This window comes from Drosophila ficusphila, unplaced genomic scaffold (genome assembly GCF_018152265.1).
Source record: "Drosophila ficusphila isolate 14025-0441.05 unplaced genomic scaffold, ASM1815226v1 contig_197, whole genome shotgun sequence".
Lineage (NCBI taxonomy): Eukaryota > Metazoa > Arthropoda > Insecta > Diptera > Drosophilidae > Drosophila > Drosophila ficusphila.
The window spans coordinates 762,052-769,142 of NW_025064091.1; positions in this window are offsets into that span (position 1 = coordinate 762,052).

Below are 7,091 nucleotides of genomic sequence, written 5' to 3' on the forward strand. Positions count from 1 at the left end.
TTGTAATAAGGAACTCTATATTGCACTCACACAAACAATCAGATTAAATGCTACACACCATTATAAAATTAAATTTATCGACTCCAACAGATTTTTGAATTCTAGTTTAGAAAAACTAGCATCTTATATGGATGATTCAGGCTTTACTTTATTAAAAACTAAATTCCAGGGGGAGAAATTTAGTCAAATGAAAAGAAAGGGTATTTTTCCGTACGACTTCTTAGATAGTTTTGAAAAATTTAATTATCCAGAACTTCCACCAATTGAGTGTTTTTTTAATTCCCTTACTGACCAGGAATGTTCTGTGGAAGACTATGAGTTTGCGCAGAAGGTTTGGTCAACCTTTAAATGTTCAAACCTAAGGGATTACCTAAAACTTTATTTAGAAAGCGATGTCATGATTTTAGCCGACATTTTTGAACACTTTAGGAAAATTTGCAACCAAATTTATAAATTAGATCCGGTTAATTATGTTACAGCACCCTCAATTTCGTGGGATGCTATGCTAAAATTAACAAAAATAGAACTATCATTAATAAGTAATCCGGATATGTACAATTTTCTAAAACGATCGATACGAGGGGGTTGACTCAATGCACTCAAAGAATTTCTACTGCCAACAATAAATATGTAGATTCTTATGATAGTAGTAAACCGGATAATTTTTTGGCATACATCGATGCCAATAATTTATATGGTTGGGCAATGAGTCAACCCCTCCCAATATCAAATTTTAAATTTTTAAATGAAACTGAAATCGCGCAGTTAAATATTTTAAATATATCAGCAAATTCCGATGTTGGATATATGCTTGAGGTAGATTTAGAATACCCTGATGTGATTCATACGGCACATAACTCATTACCCTTTTGTCCGGAAACCAAATTACCTCCTGGTTCGAAGTCCTCTAAATTAATTGCGGACTTAACAGATAAAAAAAAATTATATTATTCACATAAAAAATCTCCAGTTATGTATCCAACATGGGATGATCCTTAAGAAAATTCACCGTATACTAAGTTACAATCAATCTTGTTGGCTAAAACCATACATCGACCTTAACACTAAACATAGAAAGGCTGCCAAAAATGAATTTGAAAAGAATTTTTTTAAATTAATGAATAATGCTGTGTATGGGAAAACAATGGAAAACGTTGAAAAGCGAAGAGACGTAGTACTGGTTTCCCATTATCAATCTTAACCGAACTCTCCTGGGTTTAGACAGCGAATAGCTAGTCACAATTTTCATAGCGTTGAACTTTTTGGACCAAATTTAGCCGCAATCGAGTGTACAAAGACTCGTATCCATTACGATAAGCCAATTTATATTGGGTCTAGTGTTTTGGAGCTTTCTAAATGGTTGATGTATGATTTCTTTTATAATTTTCTTAAGGTAAAATGTCCTTCCCTGAATATAATATATATGGATACTGATTCATTTATATTATCATCGGAAGAAGACTTTTATCAATTGGTAAAAGAAAATCCTGAACGGTTTGATACATCAAATTTTGAAAAAAATAATATTTATAATATTGCACAAGCCAATAATAAAGAATTAGGTCTAATGAAGGACGAAAATGCTGGGAAAGTGATGACATCTTTTGCAGGTTTAAAGGCTAAGGCTTACTCCATATTAGTCCAACAAAATGAACAAAGAGACTATGAATGCATAAAAAAGATTAAGGGAGTTCAAAAATCTGTTGTGAGTCGATTATCGCATACCGATTACATTGAGTGTATTAGACATAAGAAAACCTATTATGGCCAACAAAGAACAATAAGAAGTAGGGCTCATGAACTTTATACTGAAATTGTCAACAAAATAAGTCTTAATTATAAGGATGATAAAAGATTTATATTACCTGATAATATCACTACATTAGCCCACGGACATTACAAAATAAGAGAAGTCCAAAATGATTCATAAAATGAATGAAAAACTCAAGTTTATTATAGTATTATATATATATATATGGGTGATTCCATATCAGATTTACAGTCGATATTGAGAAATTCGATGAGATATTTTTTTTCTTGCTCTTTATCGAAAATAAATCGACACGTATTTTTTTATATGGCTCAGAAAATTTTTTGACAAAGTTATGATTTTTTGAACTTTTGATGAACTGCCCTTTTTTTGATGACAGTCGCGTTTTCCAGCCCGAATAACTCGAAAACCGTACGTCGCAGGAAAAAATATATAGGAAGTAAAAATTTCATCCTTCCTTCTTCTTTGCAAAACTTTCGTGAAAAAATTTTTTTAAACAATTTTTCACCACAAAAAGTTCAAATGTTTATAACAAATTAATTTTTCTCCAACTTGGACCATTTTTTTTTTTTTTTTTTACAGTAAATCCTTCACATTCTTCTGATGAACATACTAAAGTTTCAGAATGGTATCAAAATTAGTTTTTGAGTTACAGAATTTTAAAGATTATCATGCACGGTCCGCGCGCTCGGTCTCAGGGCGTGCGCCGACCAACGACTCTAACGAGCGTCAATTCGCTTCGCGCGCGCATAGTAAGGGTCAATAAAATGAATTTTTAATTCTATTTAATTCTGTAACTCAAAAACTAATTTTGATACCATTCTGAAACTTTAGTATGTTCATCAGAAGAATGTGAAGGATTTACTGTAAAAAAAAAAAAAAAATCAAAATGGTCCAAGTTGGAGAAAAATTAATTTGTTATAAACATTTGAACTTTTTGTGGTGAAAAATTGTTTAAAAAAATTTTTTCACGAAAGTTTTGCAAAGAAGAAGGAAGGATGAAATTTTTACTTCCTATATATATTTTTTCCTGCGACGTACGGTTTTCGAGTTATTCGGGCTGGAAAACGCGACTGTCATCAAAAAAAGGGCAGTTCATCAAAAGTTCAAAAATCATAACTTTGTCAAAAAAATTTTCTGAGCCATATAAAAAAATACGTGTCGATTTATTTTCGATAAAGAGCAAGAAAAAAATATCTCATCGAATTTCTCAATATCGACTGTAAATCTGATATGGAATCACCCATATATAAATTATTGTTGTATATATGTATATAAAATAAGTTTAAATTATTATAAATTTGTAATTATGTAAATAAAAGAAATTATTTAAAAATAAACCTTTATGTGTGTTTTTCTTTAAATTTTTATTTCAGTAAATCCTTTTTATTAATCCAAGAGTTATGACTTTCATCAAATCCCAACCATTTAACCCTGACTTGGTTTGCTCGCTGATCAATAATTTTCTCTACTAGATACGCATTGGGGTTTCTAACACCTTGAAGTTCTGACTCATAAAATGATCCTTTAATTGGCTCATTTAAATAATCTTCCAACTCATATGTAACGGGAAATGTTGATTTCACTTTCAATACTTTGAAAATTTCAGTAGTCCAATTAGGCTCATACCCCTTTATAAATACTCCCTTATATTTGCTTATCCTTACATAGTCTCCTACAGAAAATTTGTGTTTTGAGGCAATTTTTGGAAAATTGTTGACTGATTTTAAAATAAACTCCTCGTTTTGTCCACAAACATCAGCGGGGGACATTTTAATTGTTCTATGGTAAGAATTATTATATTCTTTAACCAGATTCTTAATGATATGTATCCATCTATATCTACCCTGCATACTAAACATTTTCCACATACGATTTTTCAATGTTCGATTAAATCTTTCACATATAGATGCCTTCAAATGTGTATAGGTATGGTAATGATTTATATCATTCTTTTTCATTAGTTTATCAAACGTAGAATTAAAAAATTCTTTACCCTGATCTGACTGAATATTTTTTGGTTTAGATCTAGCCGTTTTGAACACAGTTTTCATTGCCTCAGTTACATCCTGTGCAGACTTTGATTTCACTGCTACGGCGTAGGCAAACTTTGAGAAAGTGTCGATAACTGTTAGTAAATACCGGTATCCCTCATTTTCCTGACAGAATGGTATCATTTCAACCAAATCAATTTGCCAGGTATCGTTTATACCCTTTTGAACAAACTTGCGGCGGGAAAAATTTTTTCGAACCTGTTTATGAATTTCATCAACCACTTGTTGTTTGCTCATTATATTTTTATTTATTCGGCGTTGATGACTGCTTAGATTTTAGTGATTGCTTATATAAAAGGACATCTCTTTTTATTTCTTTACGCATCTTTTTAGAAATTTCAAAACACAACCTAGTTAAATCTATTTTAACATTTTTATCGAAAGTACCCTCCAGATCAGATAGTTGAATATCATATTTTTGTAAGGAGATGCACTTAGGTACAATATGATTATAGTAAAGATATACAACTTGTTGTCTTAATATAGAGTTCCAACATAAAAATGTTGTGAAAAATATTCCTAACCTTAATAATGATCTCCACGACTCACTATCAAACTCAATTTTATTCCCATACTGATTTAGAACCATTACATACTGCTTATCAGATTTTCGAAACCTAAAATTACATTTTATAGTAGACATGATCGGATGATCAATTATTGTATCAGGCATCATGAAATCGTACTGATCGAGTTTTAATTGAATATACTCCTTGTATGTGATTAGTTGCATCCATTCTTCCTTTTCAAATCCAATGTAATTGTTTTTACTCTGCTGCATCCACAACATTGGAGAAAATTTTCGGGAAGTTGATAAACCACATTTCAACCTTAAGTTATGAACAACATAGTACTCGAAACCAAAAATAACTTCATGCTCCTGATTCTTTTGACTTTTTTTCTTTCTTTTATCCTGATACGAGTCCATTTGGGTTGAGTACTTTATTTAAACTGTGAATATATATTAGAAAGTCTGCTATATAAAGGGGAAAGTCGAATCCCCAAGCACTCAGTTGGTTTAAACATTTCTAGCAAACATGAACACTGTAGATCGCAATTCAAGCGTTATAGTTGATTTTCAATATTTACTTGGAAACAACAAACAAGTTTTTGTAAAGGAGCTCGCATACATGCAAGCTGGAACCGTAATACCAAACTTTTACCACTTTAAACCACCATATAACATCAAGGAATTGGATAATGATTCAATTAGACAACAAAACATTAATCAACAGAAAATTAACGGATTGGATTGGACAGCGGGGGATATACCATATACCTGTCTTGAAGAAATTCTTTCACCGCTCAATAAGTACAATTCAATTATTGTACGCGGTGAAATAAAGAAAACTTTTTTATCTAAGTATTTGTCAACCACTATTATCGATATAGATATCGGAAAAAGTCTTACTCAACTCCCCAACTTTTTCACCAACTGTAGAATACATAAGAATAAACTTCCACTCCGATGTTCATTAAATAATTTGTTTAAGCTATTCGTAATTTTAGAAAACTCTAATTATCAAGTATATTGTAATGCGGACACATATGTTTAAAATTCAGTTGATAATAAATACTTGACAAAACAAGTTGTTTTTAATGGATTTTTTTAAGAAGATGATTGGGAGCGATCCCACCAAAGAAGGTTACAAGAAACTTATTTATTGTAATTACTGTGGGTCTGATACTCATTTTGAGAAGAACTGCGCAAAAAAACGCGATCAGCATAAAATTAAAAAACACTAAAAAAAAAAAAAAAAAAAAAAAATAAATAAATAAATAAATAAATAAAAAATCAATTAAAAGAAAAATATTTCAAAATTTTAAAAATGTTTACACAGTTTATACATCCATTCACAATGTTAATTTGTGGACCATCGGGATCGGGAAAAACAACATTTTTAGAAAGTCTAATTGATAAAAAGTCTGAACTTATAAATATTTCAATTGATAGAATCATTTGGTGTTATGGGGGAGGAGAGTGCAAAACCATATTTTGACAAGGTTGAGTACTATAAAGGAGTTCCTGAAACAATTGAAAATGAAACTAATCAACCAATTCTTTTAATCCTGGATGATCTGATGATGGGAGCATTTAATAAAAACGTTTGCGAGTTGTTCACGAAAGGATCACACCATAGAAATTTATCTGTGGTAGTAGTAACTCAAAATATATTTCATAAATCATCACATACGAGAGATATTTCGCTAAACACAAAATACATTGTTGCTTTTAAAAATCCTCGTGATAAGCTTCAATTTCAATGTTTGGCTAGACAAATTTATCCTGAAAACCCAACAGAGTTATTCAGAATATATAAAGAAGTAACAAATGAACCTCATGGTTATTTACTTATTGATCTCACTCAAGGAATACATGATCTATTAAGATTCAGAACAGATATTTTTAATTCTAAGTATACTTGTGCTTTTCCGATGAAAATGGTTTACAAAAAGAGTCTAAGTCGCTTGAAAGCGAACAAACATTTATTGTATGTACTGAAGAGGGCCAATAACAAGCTGCGTAAAGCTATTATAAGTCATAGTGATAGCGACTTAGTTAAAACGCTTGTTGAGATAGTGTTAAATACATTGCAAGGAAACCATAAGGTATCAAAATCACATCTAAATTCACTTAAAAAGTATAAAACTACGTTACGTTTTCTTTCATCCCCAAAACGATCAATAATTTCAAAAAGAAAAGTTCTTATTCAAAAAGGAGGTTTCTTACCTGTTCTTATAAGTTCATTGCTTTCGGGTATTTTTGGAAAAATTTTGAATCATGCTTAAGAATAAACATAATTTAACCAAAGTCATTTTGATGAACCCCAAAACATATCAAAAATTAATAAACGATGAAAGAGGAATTGATATTATAAACATGAAATTTCTACCGATATTGAATAATAGAAAAATAAGTGATTTTGATAAATGGATTAAAATACGACAAGAATTGTGTTACTATCAAAATAAAAAACGAAATAAGAACTTCAACATTCATAGTAACCAGAACCCCCCACAATAGAAAATACATCTGTTGGAACACAATCAATCAGTTTACCTAATCGGATTAATTTAAGATCTAGTACTTCAAATTCAGTTACAAATGAAGAGTTTCCAGATTTACCACCTGAAAGTGATGAGGAATCTGAATTAAACCCTGATGGGAGAATTAATCAGTTACAAAATAAACGTAAGATCGAAAATACATCTTTTTCGTCGACAAATAACCAAACTAAGAAGCTAGCAATACAAAAAGTTAAACT